This window comes from Pinus tabuliformis, chromosome 7 (genome assembly GCF_031772625.1).
Source record: "Pinus tabuliformis cultivar Carrire ecotype Pingquan chromosome 7, CPIR1, whole genome shotgun sequence".
In the NCBI taxonomy this organism is placed as follows: domain Eukaryota; kingdom Viridiplantae; phylum Streptophyta; class Pinopsida; order Pinales; family Pinaceae; genus Pinus; species Pinus tabuliformis.
The window spans coordinates 1,637,976,829-1,637,991,573 of record NC_142293.1 but is presented as its reverse complement, the minus strand read 5'-3'; the positions used below and the strand labels follow the sequence as shown (position 1 = coordinate 1,637,991,573).

The 14,745-nt window shown below is 39.3% G+C and overlaps 1 pseudogene; it reads right to left on the bottom strand.

The window, feature by feature from the left end:
* Positions 1 to 10,090: 10,090 nt before the first annotated feature.
* LOC149254642 (uncharacterized) overlaps positions 10,091 to 14,745 on the bottom strand; it is a 74,586-nt pseudogene continuing 69,931 nt past the window's right edge.

Sequence of the window (14,745 nt, the reverse complement as noted above, 5' to 3'; positions counted from 1 at the left end):
AGCCTTTTATGAACTTCAATTATTCACCTTCATTCTGATGAATGAAGTAAAATCAGTTGTTAAGGCCTTGAGCATTTTTGAGTGCTCAAACTAGAAAATAATTTATAACACGCTGAACTGTAGAAGTAACATGAAATGTATTTCTTAAAGCACTTCTATTGAAGTGTATTGCATGTTCCATCTAGTCTTTCAACATGTCTGGGTGTAACATAAATAATATTGTTGTATCAATCAAGGCACGACGATGGCTCATGTTTAGTTCCCTAGTTTTCCCTATCAAACTTGCGTTTGATTAAGCTTTTCATTGACCCGATCCCACAATAATAGTTGCTGCAACACAAGGATTTATATCCATTGTAGAGGCCATCTCTTCTAGTCATCCCCAAAACCCTAACCCTCCCTAGCTAATTTTTCTATTTTCACAGTGAACTTCCAAGTAATTTGTTCAATGACTGTAGTGAACAGAGAGTAGATTGAATGTTGGCTGATACAAGTTCTCTGAAGATATTTTAAACATATTTTTTTCTCAAATCAATCAACTATTAAGAAGACCACTACACTATGGAGACCAAAATCCATAAAACTATTGCGCCAACCGTTAAAATTCTCGCATGTTTGATCTAGTCTTTTAGCCTGTCAAGTAATCAATATGATAAATAGATGTAAGACATAAAATTAATTCACAACTTGGCTTCCATCTTCTCCATAAGGACCCATTAATGCTTCTAATTATGTTGTTCAATGTTTAATTTCTCTATTTTCATAGTGAACTTCTAAGTTAATTTGTTCTATGACTCTAGTGAACAGAAATTTCGCACATTTTGGTTACATTTAAGTTGGCTCTCCTTTATAGCCTTCTTCTACTCTGGCACAGAGAGCGCTCTGGAGAAACATGGTTGGGAGGGTTTTACCCTCCTAGTGGGTTGCAGTAACCACCTTCGTACCATTATGCATTGAATCGAAATGAGGTTCGAAGGCCTGTCTCCCACTCACATCAACTCTCAAGCCTAGCAGCCATACTTTGATTGGAACATTGAGAGAAACCCTATTATGAAGGAAGCGGGAAAGCCAGCTGAGCCTTAAGAACCTCACCTGACGAGTAGCCCTCCATATGATTGAATCCCAATCCTCGAAAACAAACACCCTCGGAAGCTGCCCACCTGGGATCAAACCGAAAACTTACAGGAGAGGCCTAAAAGGAACAACCATACAACCAATAGAGAGATTCTATAGAACCTAGGTTCACCTATTCTTTCTCTGCTCGTTGCTGGAACTTGGAAGCCCGATGGATTATACAAGTACAGAGCAATCTTTGGATCAATGTGAGGGACAGGTACAAACCTAAGAATCTAGGCATACCAGAGAGCTGAGATCGGAAGCTACAATCTTCGATGGTACGATTTGATTTTGGAAGGGACGGTCTTTGATGGACAAGAAGGGACAAAATATTTTTACTCTAGATCAACCTCCTTCCTTCAATTCAGTACAGAGGTCCTCCAGACGAACCCTGACCATCTCCAGCTCATTCTATGCATGTTGTTGTTGCCTTGCTTGTACCTGCAAGTATCTGTAAAATGTAACTTTTGCAACATCGACTTCATGAGCAGACTAGATCTCAAAAACCGGTACAGCCTGCTACAACATCTCCCATTTATCAAAAACCAGTACAGCCTGCTACAACATCTCCCTTTGAAGCAAGTAGATTCATCGTGACACCAGTAATCCAACGATCCAAATGATTATACAGGAACGAGCACGTGTAATGCATGCAGGTGGTTTCTCTGAATGATCGCCACGGAGTGTTCAATGCCTCGGATGTTTGAATGCCGCTACAGGGGTTTCTTTTTTCCTTGGGCAGGGACTAGCAGCCACGCTGCTATCCATCTTGTTATATTATAAATTCAAATAAATATTATTTTGTAGTAAAATAAATTAAAAAATATTGAAAAGACCGTAACCCCAAATCCTAATTGTAATGTATAGACAACATTAATTGTGATAAATTATGAATGAATAATAGAAAACAATAACCTAGTTACTATTCTATATAGTACCAAATTATCTATATAAACATATAGTGGAAGTGAAAGAACAATTTATATATATAAACATATAGTGTAAGTGAAAGGGCAATTGTAGTCTAAAAGATTACAAATAAACAAAGCCATAGCTGAAAAGAGACCTGGTCAAGTGCAGGGGAGGGCAAAAAGAGCTCTAGATTGGTTTTAAGAAAATTATAAAAATAATACTTATCAACATTTGTAATGATTCTTCTAATGCTAGTGACTATTAATAAAAGGAACAAAAAAATTTCCAATTAAAACAACCATCTACTATACTATATCGAGCATTTAACAAGTTTTCATTAATGATTCTTCTAATGCCAATGACTATTAATAAAAGCAACAAAAACTTTCCAATTAAAACAACGATCTACTATACTATATTGAGTATTTAACAAGTTTTCATTATTTATTTGGTTTAGTTAATTACAATCATGATTATAAATAATAATACATTATTATTATTTATATTTAATGATCCTAGTTTATAATATTTAATTAATTACAATAAATATTTAGTTAATTATAATAATGATGGTTTAATAATGATTGTTTACGTTATTTATTGTGCTTATTTAATATTATTATTTACAATATTTATTATTTTTTAATTTAATAATTCTTTTATATAGTAAGTATAATTTATTAGTTTAGGAGTTGTCTATAATGCGATTTTTTGGAAATTCCGGTGACGGAATCCGATGGAAAAAATTGAGGTTAAATCTTGATTTGTATTATTTAAAATGGTTTTTTAACTGCATATTTGGATTCAGCACCCTGAAAAACCCTTGGAACGCTTTGATTGTGCAGAAACTAGCTATCAAACTTGTGATTCCAATAAATTGCTGCCGGATTTTTTTTTTCACAGTAACGGTTATGGGTTGATTATATTCATCTTGGCCTGAATGCCGATAGGAATGTTACATTGGGAAGCTCATTGCCTTGTTGCTGCTTTCTGCAGAGACTAAGAGTACAATTGAAGCTTGCAGAATTCCTAATTGCTAAAGAGTCCATGAATTCCATATCAGTAATTTTCCCCCACTTGAAGATGCAGACAAATTTGTTTAATAACCAGCAATAAAACATGGCAGTGAACAGATTATGGGATGGGTTCCCGATTTTATTTTCCGTCCTTCAACTTAGTTCCAACAAGGAGGAGGACAGCTATATTGGCTTCATTGTCCACCTCTTTGTTATGGATTCTCAGCACATGATAATATCTCAAGTTCTGAAAGTGGCTTTCCAAGCCTTTAATTCTGGTTATCATTCTTGCTAACTTGAGATCCAAGGCTGGGGAATTGGAAACCATGGAATTGATGATGATCTGGGAGTCTCCTATAATGTTGGCATCTTTTATGTTTAATTCTTTGAGGCTCTGGAGACCTTGAAGGAGGGATAAAGCCTCCGCTTGGATGCTGGAGGCATAGCCGAGGTCCCAGGCATAGGAATGGACTTTTTCTCCTGATGGATTTAGAACGATTCCTCCTGCTCTCGCTTTGATCGGGTTACTCTTTTTTGCCCCATCAAAAAAAAGGGAATGTCTCTCGCATTTTGATCCAAATTTGCATATCATTTTCAGACTTCCTTATCTACCAGTGTTTAATAGTTGGGGTGTTTTTGTCTCCTGGCTGGACTTGGAGGCCGAGATCCAATGCTCAAGCAATGTCTTTCTGACTCAGATTAGAGTCATCTTTAGTATCCGTCAAGCATTCCTTAATTTGACATTTAATTTTATTTTCTAGAATCCTGTGATTGTGCTTTGTATCCCTGAAATTTCTTCTGCTGTGCTCAAGCCAAATCTGCCAACTTGTGATCTTGGGGAGAATTGCCCACACTATTCTGATAACATGGTTTTTAGGGGCTGGACCTGGATAATTGAGTGCCCAAGTAGAGAAGAGGCCTGTCGTGGTGTCGGGGAGCTGGAGACTTGGATGTGGACTGAGGGAGGACCAGACTTGCTTGGAGAATGAACACTCGAGGAACAAATGAACCACTGTCTCAGCGCTTTCTCTGCACAGCTGGCAGATGGAGGGTCCGTAAATTCCTTTTTTCTGGAGAATATCGAATGTGAGGATTTTGGTGTGGCAGAGCTGCCATGCGAAGAAATCAATCTTCGGCAGAGAGGGAATACACCAAACGCCACGCCATGGAGCTGGATCAGGTGGAGCGTAAGGGATCTCATTTAGTTTATTATACCCCCGGTCAACTGTATATCCTTTGACACTCGTGCCCCATCCCTTCTGGTCTCTTGTTCTCCTGTTGATGGGCGCCATTCCATGAAGACAGTCCAGGAGCGTGTCCCAGTCTTTTGCCAGCTGCACCGGTCCGTCAAATTGTATCCAGCCTGCCCAGGAACCATTGTGCCACTTAGAAATGTCCCACACCGTGCGCAGTGAGTTACTGTCCATCCAGCTACGCAACGAGTTCAGGGTGACTCTGGATTCAATCGGCTCTTTATTCATAATACGATCACTCCAGATCTTAACCTTTTTACCGCTACCTGGAATCCAGAATGAGTGATCAGTTATTAGATGAGCAGCTTTAGCGTGGAGCTTCAGGAAGGTCGAATTGGGCATTTGAATGACGTTTTCTAAACACCCGGTGCGGGGGGCCCTGAAGTATTTCTTCCATATTGCTATTTGAGCCCATCCCGGGTTGGGAGCAGTGATTTTCCAAAGGATCTTTGCTGCCATTGCCACGTTCTGCTAGCAGAGTATTTTGAATTTTAAACCCCCCTCCCACAGCGGCTTGGTTATGATTTCCCAGCTAATAAGAGGAATTTTTTTTCCATTATTTTTTCCTCCCTACCAAAAGAATCTCCTAATGAATTCTTCCATTTTTTTGATGATGGTTACCAGAGCAAGGAGGGCAATGAACTGGAATAGTGGGAGACTGTGTAACACTGATTTGATTAAAACTGATTTCCCAGCAGTGTTTAACCAAGTGTAGCCCCAGGCTTGGATTTTTTATTTGAATTTTTCCAACTGTGGAAGCCAGTGTTTGCATGATAGTTTTTTGTTGTGCACAGGTAGTCCCAAGTATTTGAACGATGCCCAAGAAGAAGAGGCTGCAAAGCCCAAGCCTCTTGAGATATCAGACAATGCCCTTGGTGTAATGTTCCAACTGTATATATGACATTTTCTCTTATTTACAGCACAACCTGTAGCCTTGTTGAGGTCATCTAAAACCCCTTTGAATTTTGATGCAGAGGAGAGCGTGGCAGGGCCCAGAAGTAGGGTGTCGTCCGCGAACAGTGCATGGTTTATGTTTTTTTCCCCTCTTGCGATGCACAATCAGTTAATATCTTGATCTTGCATTTTTTTGTTTAGCAGGAAACTGAGGACGGCAGCTTGGATGACAAAAAGCAGAGGGGATAGAGGGCACCCCTGCCTTAGTCCTCTCGAAGCTTTGAAGAAATTCGTGGCTCTTCCATTCACTAATGGGGCGATCCATGGCTTCGAGATGCATGCCCATATCCATTTAATGAACTTTTCTCCAAACCCAAATTTATTCATAACATTTAACAAAAAACTATGATTTACTCTATCAAATGCATTGGCTAAGTCGAGTTTGATTGTCGTACCTTTCTCTTTACAGAGAAGACTTGAATGAATTGCCTCCTGGACGAGAAGGTAATTATCCATGATTTTCCTTCCTTGAATGAAGCCTCCTTGATTCTCAGGGATTATTTTGTGAAGGATTGGCTTCAATCGATTTGCTATTATTCTGGTAATTAATTTGTATCTGATGTTACATAGAGAAATCGGGCGAAATCTCTTGAAGGTGTTGGCGCCTTTTTCCTTGGGAATAAGGGCTAAGAAAGCAGAATTTGTGCTGCCTCCTATCTTCTGGATGTTCTGAGATTTTTGCACCATTCTGAGCAAGTCCTTTTCTATAATCAGCCAGCAAACTTGGAGAAATCTAGCTGTGAAGCCATCCGGCCCCGGGGCCTTATCCAGATCCATATCAAAAAGGGATTTTTCCACTTCCTCTTTGGTGATTTTGGCCTCAAAAGATTCCTTTGTTTGTTGATTTATTATAGAGGGTACAACATCTAGCAAATCTGAGTTTTGATTCAGATCCTTGTCCTCACTATACAAGCTTTGGAAGTGTAAAAACATTGTTTTCTTTATATATTCAAAATCTTTATGAATGACATTATCTGCTTTGATCTCATAAATAGAGTTATAGCATTTCCTTACCAGGGTTTGTTTGTGAAAAAAGGCAGTATTCCTATCCCCAGCTTTGAGCCAGAGATTGCGGGATTTCAGCCTCCAGAATTCTTCTTCAGCTAGGCAGGCCTTGTGATAGCTTTGCTGCAAGTGACATTCCTAATCAATCTCCTCCTTAGTAATAGTGCCCTTCTCCATGCTCTTTTGGTGGGAATCCAACAAGATTTTCAAGGATTTTCTGTCTGTGGTCGGATTAGACAGAGTTTTTGCCCATCTTTTGAGATCCCCTTTTAATATTCTAAGCTTTTCTTCCCATATATAGAAAGGCGAGCCTTTGACCGCCTGGTTCCAACTGTCCTTGAAAATTTGCATGAAGGCTGGCTCCTTAATCCAAAGCGAGCTGAAGTGGAAAGGGATAGGGACCATATCCAGATGGGTTAGAAGCTCAAGTTTAATGGGCTTATGGTCCGAAATGCTATTAGGAAGGATGAGCATTCGTGGTTCTAGGCCTAGCAGCAAAAAGGAACTTTGAATAAAGAATCTATCTAGCCTGGCAGCTATATGGCCTAGGCCTAATCTTTTATTTGACCAAGAGTACTTACCGGAAGAGGGTTTGATATCCAGCATGTCCTAATCCTACAAGATGTGCTCCGCCTATTCCCTTGTTGGATCTCGTACTATGCTGCCTCCCATTTTTTCGGAAGAATGGAGAGTGAGATTGAGATCTCCAACTATTATGATGTTGGAAATAATACTGAGAGGGGGGGTGAATCAGTATTATCAGATCAATAAAACTTTTCGAATTTCATGCTCAGAAACATATACGCTACTTCAGTTAAGTGAACCAGCGTGTACACGCTACTGTGTCTAAAGCAACTAGCGTATATCCAGAAATCTTATGATTCAATTAGCTTATCTTCAGTAAATGCATCAGAACATTATTAACCACATTGACAGTAAACAGGTGCAGTATAACAGAACAAATCATCACATAAAAGCCACACACATGAACACCATGATATAAGGTGGAAACCCAATGTGGGTGAAAACCACCTGCTGCAAGTCGTCTCTTTCTTTCTTTAATAAGAAACTTCAGTTTACAATCTTTTGTACTGGTGCAAGTCTTATACCAGTACGCAGGCTACAACCTACAGAGGGCTACAACCCTCTCTCGTTTTCCAACTGCTTTTGGAAGGGAGCTACAACCCCCTCAGCTCTTGTACTAGCCGATCCATTTACTAGTACGTAGCTGCTGACCCTACAGAAGGCTACAACCTTCTTTCCTACAGGGACCACGTTTCATCAATTTTCAGACTGGATCCATGAGTATAAAACAAACACTGTTGCAATACAATCATCAACTTATACTTGCATCACAATTCTCTAGATCACCCAATACTGAATCACTAAAACCCTGTCATCAAGAACACAGAACACAAACCAGAGCCCAGAACTCTGCAACAACCACCAGAATCAACAGCAACTTGAAATATCAAATCTTATTATGCATACGCTACTTCGATATACCAAAACCGCGTGTATACGCACTTTCTCCAAAGGCAACCCGCGTGCAGATCTAGAAATAATTACTTATACCTTCGCTGTCAGATCCGACCCTTGCCAAGCATCCCGAACAGTTAACCAGCAATACCAGATCTTCTCACTTCATCAGACACACATTGCTTCCACTCTTTGCCTAATGATCTTCTCCTTATATAGCCTTAGGCACTTCACAATACCACGGACCAAAACCATAGTAACACAATACCATCAACTTCAAAACTAGGGATCGACACGCCCATCGAGACACCATGGTCCAAAACCATAGGCACAACTTCCAAGGACTAACCGCCACGGAACCAAAGGTACTTTTCACACGTACGCGCTTTTACTGAAGCCAACCTACATGTACACGTTGGTTTTCCTTAATGAACCTGCGTATATCTCTTTCTTGTCCTGTTGTACTGAGATCTGCCCTCTGATCAAGTTGCCATCACTTGTACCTGTCTCTGAGTGAGTTGCCATCAAGGACAACACTTGTATCATAATGCCAACATATGATATTCTCCATGTTTACCAAATCAGCTTGTTGTCTTATGGAATCCCAAAAAAAAAAAATCCCTAGCGATTATGGGAGAGTAAACATTAAAAAGACAAAAAATTTCCTTGGTGACTAAATTATGCATTTTCAGTAGTAACCAGTGGGAATTTCTGACCTCAAATAGGACTGCAAATTTACTCATATTCCATACAGTGCCAATTCCTCCCGAGGCTCCCCGGGCAGAGATTGCTATTGCTTCACTTTTATACCAGATTTTCTTACTTGATTGGATGAAGACAGTGTCTTCCAACTTTGTCTCCTAGACCAGAAGAATGTCTGGGGTTTCTGTTCTGATTAAATTTCTGATTGCTTCTTCCTTAGTTTTGCTCCCCATACCTCTATAGTTCCAGGAGATAATCTTCATTATTTTTGTTTCTGATGGGCTCCCTTGGAGCCTTGGATCTGACTTTTCAACATCTTTGACTTTGGTGCCAACAGTTTTTCCAATGTTGGTTGGCTGCCCTGTAGTTTTTCTCTGTAGGTCTCATGCTCCCTTTTTTCTTTGTCTGTTTTCCGTCCTCTGGTAGATCTTCTTACTGAGGTTTGAGACTCACCTATTTCCCCTTCCTCTTCTGATTCTTCAGTTTCAGGTTCTTCTTCCTCCCCTACTAGATTCTTGCCGTTGAGATCTTTGATGGAGGGAGAGGGGTTACCTTTTTCTGGAGGAGCTGATTTATGGACTTCAGTCTCCTGGACCATTTCTGTTTCTTTTTGGATCTCGATCTCCTGGGTGCCCTCTGTTTGCGAACTCAGAGGGTCGAATTTGTTTTCTGACGCAGTCTTGGTTGGAATCTGGTGGGCAGTATTCTGATGGTTCCCTTTGCCAGAAGGGCCTCCCGATTTCTGATTCTTAGGGTGAGCTTTGGATCTCTTGACTTGGTTCCATCCGTCCTCCTTCCCTTGCACTATCTCATTGATGGAAGGGAAATCTCTAGCGAAATGCCCATAGACATGGCATTTCCGACATTTGAAGGGCAGCTATTCATAATCCAATTTCTGAAGGTGCATCCAACTTCCGACCTTTAAGGTAACGGCCTCCAGTAATCCTTCCTCCAGATCCACCTCTACGCAAATCCTGGCGCAGTCATATTGATCTTTGTTGTTAGCTCGGTCTATGAATTTCCCCAGGGCGTTTCCAATATGTCTCAATGAGTCCCAGTTCCAACAGTGAACCGGGAGATTTGGGAGCCTGACCCATACCGGGACTGCTTTGGGCACGTCGACTGTCAGATCAAAGTCCGGGGTCCAATTGTTTAGGTACAATCCATGAGGACCCATGAAATAGGGGTCATTTTGGAAGATCAGCTCCTTGTCTTCTTTTGATGTGAATTCGAATAGGAAAAATCCCCTTCCCAGAAAGTATGAGGTGACATTTTCTTTGATAAGCGGCGCCCAGTTTCTATTAACCCAGCTCTCGGTGGATTTTGGAGATGGCCATAAACTCGTAAACTGGCCGATGAGAGCCCGCTCAGCTAACGACAATGCGACTTGGATTGGGGTTTCAGGAGGAAGAGAGATCACCGGGATTTCATCTAATTTTTTTACAAACTTCACTGCATCTGAAGTCCTCTTCTTTGGGAGGCCATCCAGGAGCTGGGAGAAGGCCTCAGCTGGCAATCTCGGCGGGGGAGGCGGGGACTGAGGGGAGCCCAACCCCTCCATTGAAAATCCCAGGAGCTGGGGGGTCAAAACCTAGCAGCATCCATTAACCGCTGCATGCAGAGGCTCAGGTATCAGGATGGGAGTCCGATCGACTACGCAGGGCGATCCACGAGGCCAACCACTGCATGCAACACAGGGAGGCCAAGAACGAGACTGTACAGGCATGCAGGGACCTCCTCGAGCTCGGTCGCCGATCCGATCTTGAGGCGGTCAGAGTGAGCAGTCTGATTGGCTGCACAAGGCTCTCCAAGATGAACGCGCAGGGGCCAACCACTACATGCAACGCAGGGAGGCCGAGGGCGAGGTCCAGGGCTGCACAGGGCATGCGCAGGGACCTCCTCGAGCTCAGTCAAAAAACCCTGGTCAGTATTACTCAAAAAACCTAAAATTGTTGCCGGATTTTGACTGGAAAAACCCACTGGAAAGGCTTCCAAAAAGTCACATTATAGACAACTGCATTAGTTTATACCATTCAAATAGAGATTAAATTATAGTAAAATAAATTTTAAAATATTAAAAACATCTTAATTCTAAATTTTAAGTGTTAAAATTAGTTATATTAGATGTTGCAAAAGAAACGTCATAAGGTATAAAGTGTGGAAGAAGAACAACATGTGAATGGACATTTTTGAAAGCAAGGTGGTGGGTGATAATGAGTCATAGTTGCAATAATATGGATATTTTGTAAATAATAGTATTGTCATATAGAGGTTATCTATTATCCATGCAGTTTTTGTTGTGTATGTGAACATGTTTTCATATATTATTCTAAGGTTTATTGTTTCTTATTTTTAAACAATTTAGATGAATTTATTTATTTATAATCCAACTTTAAATAATCTCATCATCTGTTCAATGAAACTATAACCTTAATACAATAAGATTCATTTCAGACTAACATTTAATATTGATGAAGGCAGTGAGAGTGAAGGGCATTTGAAATGATTCAGTTTTCAACGATATGTCTATAGGGCAAGTGCAGGCACTGGATTTTCCAATTGTGGGTCCTCAACTCATCTGAATTATCTTTTTGTAGATGCCACAATCACCAAAAAACCTTATCTGAAGTTCTGCAAATACCTTATCTGAAATTCTGCTAATCCAAAAATTGAAAGAATAAAACACCAAAAAGATGTGAAACAATAAGGTGTCATATTTGATGTAGTCTTGTGCAACTTAATTTGGAAAAAAAAAATATTTCTTGTGGGATGAGGTTTTAAGAGTTATGGATTCCTAGTATGATATGTCTCTGTGCCATCAATTGATGTTAATTTTAAATCATTTGCAACAATATTTTCGGAAACGTTGTATGAACCCACTATGAGATCTCATCATAGAGAATCTAGAAATAGAGTTCAATACATTTGTGAAGAGATTTCGTAGAGGCAGCAAATTTGAATAGTCTAAGGAGTAGATATCAACATTGAACCCAGAGAATGTTGTTGAATTTAAACCTAGAGTGACCTCAACTTTCCATCAAACCCTAACTTTTAATGCATCAGACATCTCATCAACATGTTCTCGTAATGGTTGAGACAAATGGCTAATATGAGCACCTGTCTTGGGGGACTTAAACGATATACTTCAAAATTATTGCTAAGAATAGAAATATTTATTCTGACTACAGGCTTAACAAATTCATTAGGAGGGAAAAATCTTACATCTTAATTTATTTTTGTGCAGAATGGCCTTTAGATTGATCTTACAAAATTCTAAAACACTGGAGCCTGACCAACATCTTGGCTCTGGGGTAGGTCTGTGAGGTGTCACATATGAAGGGATATCATTGGCTTTACATCCACCATGCATATTTTCCAGCTTTGAATGTAAAGGTGTTTCTCTAGGGCAAAACATGAATTGTCTCTTTCTGCATGCTTCAACTCTTTCTTGGGACTTCTTTCTTATTTCATTTTCCTTATTTTTATGGGGATGTTCTTCCTTTTATTAGGCTTTTATTTGATGGTTATGATCCTTTTATTGGGATAAAAGGGCCTTTTTTGATCTGAGGTCGTGATTTATTGCTTCTTTGTAATCCATGGAGTTCCCTTAGCACTCAGTCACTATAAGCCTAGAGTTGCCTTACCACTTGCTCACTATAAGCCTAAAGGAGAAATGTACTCCTTTGGGTTCCAGTCCCATGGTCTGCACTGGACATTAATTTTAAATTAAGTTAAATTTAACTACATTAGTAGGTAAGGATTCCTCTCATGAAAATGCCATATAACTTGGTGATAGAGCATACCTTTCTATTGTAATTTTATTTTGCTAATTATAATGATACTGAGCTAAATGAAGTGTATACAAAGTGCAAGGATCAAGGTATTATCCAAACTTATACGGTTCTAGAATCTCTTAGTTCTGACGATGTTTAAAGTACTCTTCGTTGTGGCTGTATTTTTATTTTCTGGTGTTAATAATAGTTTGTATCTTATACTAGGAAGGTGAGACTTTTATAACTTTCTAGGTCCAGTTTTTATTTCAAGCCTCTTAAAAATCTTTACATTAGCTTAAGCAATATGCTATAATGTTTTCGTAGAGTCCTTTGTTATCAGAAACCTGACCGATAGACTGGTTATTAGTTATGTTCCTATGTCCACCCATATTTTGTTTGTTGTCTTTACTTTTGGAGGAGATCCCCTGACCAACATCTTGGCTCTGGCGTAGGTTTGTGAGGTGTCACATATGAAGGGATACCATTGGCTTTACATCCACCATGCACATTCTCCAACTTTGAATGTAAAGGTGTTTCTCCAGGGAAAACATGAATCATCTCTTTTTGCATGCTTCATCTCTTTCTATGGGACTTCTTCCTTATTTGATTTTCCTTACTTTGATGGGGATGTTCTTCTATTTATTGGGATTTTCTGTGATGGTTATATTACTTTGGACATACATAGAGAGAAACACATATTCCACCGACCAAGTCATCATGATTCAAGAAGCTGATGATTTAATGTGATCATTTTTCTATCTAAAAGTATTCCATCTTAATTTAATTTATACAGTGGGTACCTGGAGATTAGTTCGATCACAGTGGAAATTCATGATCACAGGTATATGATATCGTCATCAAACAATTTGGTCAATTAAGTATTTCCTTCCATAAGGACATTTTTATTGCTTACCCCCCACACTCTATGTCCATGAGCTCGAATGATTCTTGCACTGGTCTCAATTGATGAATCACACGGGCATCCGATTTGTTGGGCTGTGTCTGTTTTGCTGGTTTTTTACAACCAGGATCCAAAAGATAATGCCTACAAGTAGGGCATGAAGAGTGAGATTGAAACCATTTGTCTACACATTTCATATGGAACCCATGGTTGCACCACGGCAAGACCCTAACAACTTCACCCTCCTCGAATTCCACCAATCAGAGAGGCACTCTGTTGCAAGCTATGGCATCGATTATCCATAGATCACATAGGGGAGTGCTTTTATGGATTTATCCGTCATGCTAGTATTAGCGAGTCTGGTGGCCATAAAATTATTTTGTGACCGCCAAATGTTGTGCCACAGAACGATGCAAAATAGCCTTGCAAGACATATGACTATGCAAAGCAACACAAGAAGAATAAGTATCACATCTTCATTCATATGAGGACTAATAAACACCTTCAGACTCTCGTATGATAGACCCAATGGAGGAAACGTATGGGTATTGTCCTCTAAAACAATTTTTTCCCTCAAATCTTAAAAATCCCAAAGCCTTCATAGTTTGTTGTAGAATGTAATCCTATCCCTTCCCGAAGTTATCATTTGTAGGAGAAAATTCATATGCTACCCAACTAAGAATATTGTTGATACTACTTGATCTAAGCTTACATAGATCTACAGTTTGCTTACTCAAGAAAGAGATCAAGGAAAAATGATGTTGAATTAACTTAAATGATATCTACTTAAAACTTGAGAGTCGATATTATGTTGGGTGGTTCAATAAATCCCTATAATTTTCATTCAACCTGTATATGGCAACAAATCCATAAAACGTTGGTATGCAATTTATAGTGGCCTCTGGTTTATAATATATATTCTTTCGAATAAGTTTCTAAACTGATTTACTTCGATACTGGTTGAGTTCATAGGAGAAAATCTTCTATTGGAAGTAAACCATGGTCACAATATGCCAACAGCCATGCAAAACCAATAGGTTGCAGCTACCCATATCATTAATTCTTTCAAATTCAGTCCTGAAGCTTATTATGTACTTTTTACTGTTATTGTTTTTAAAGGTCAGTTTCCTTCTCTTGGTCCAAAGATTGATAGAGATATTGTAATGCACACTAAAGGTGGTCCGCAAGGCATAAATCTGAGGTCAGAAGGGTTATTACAACCGCTCCTCCTATAATCACTGAACCCAATGAGGGTGATGAAATAAAAGAAAAGGAGATTTATATTCCCAGCCCACCTTTAACACCTCCTTTTCCATAAAGAATAGATGAAGAAAACAAAAAAATACAAACTTAGAATTTGACCTTCTAGGATAACTTCAAAATCTATGGGGATTTTTCTTATTCTTAACACTTGGGACATAAATTACTTTTGTTGGGAAAACCGGAAAAAATAAAGCTAAATGTCAGAAATTCCAAAAGTCAAATGCAAGGAATTGACTAAACAGATAGAAAACCCTACCTACAAAAATGATGAGTCTAAATTCTTAAACAATGAAGTCATTAGGGCATAAATCAAGCACTACTTCAAGGAAAACTTTTGAATAGTTTCATATTTATATGTGTCAGGATGGGGT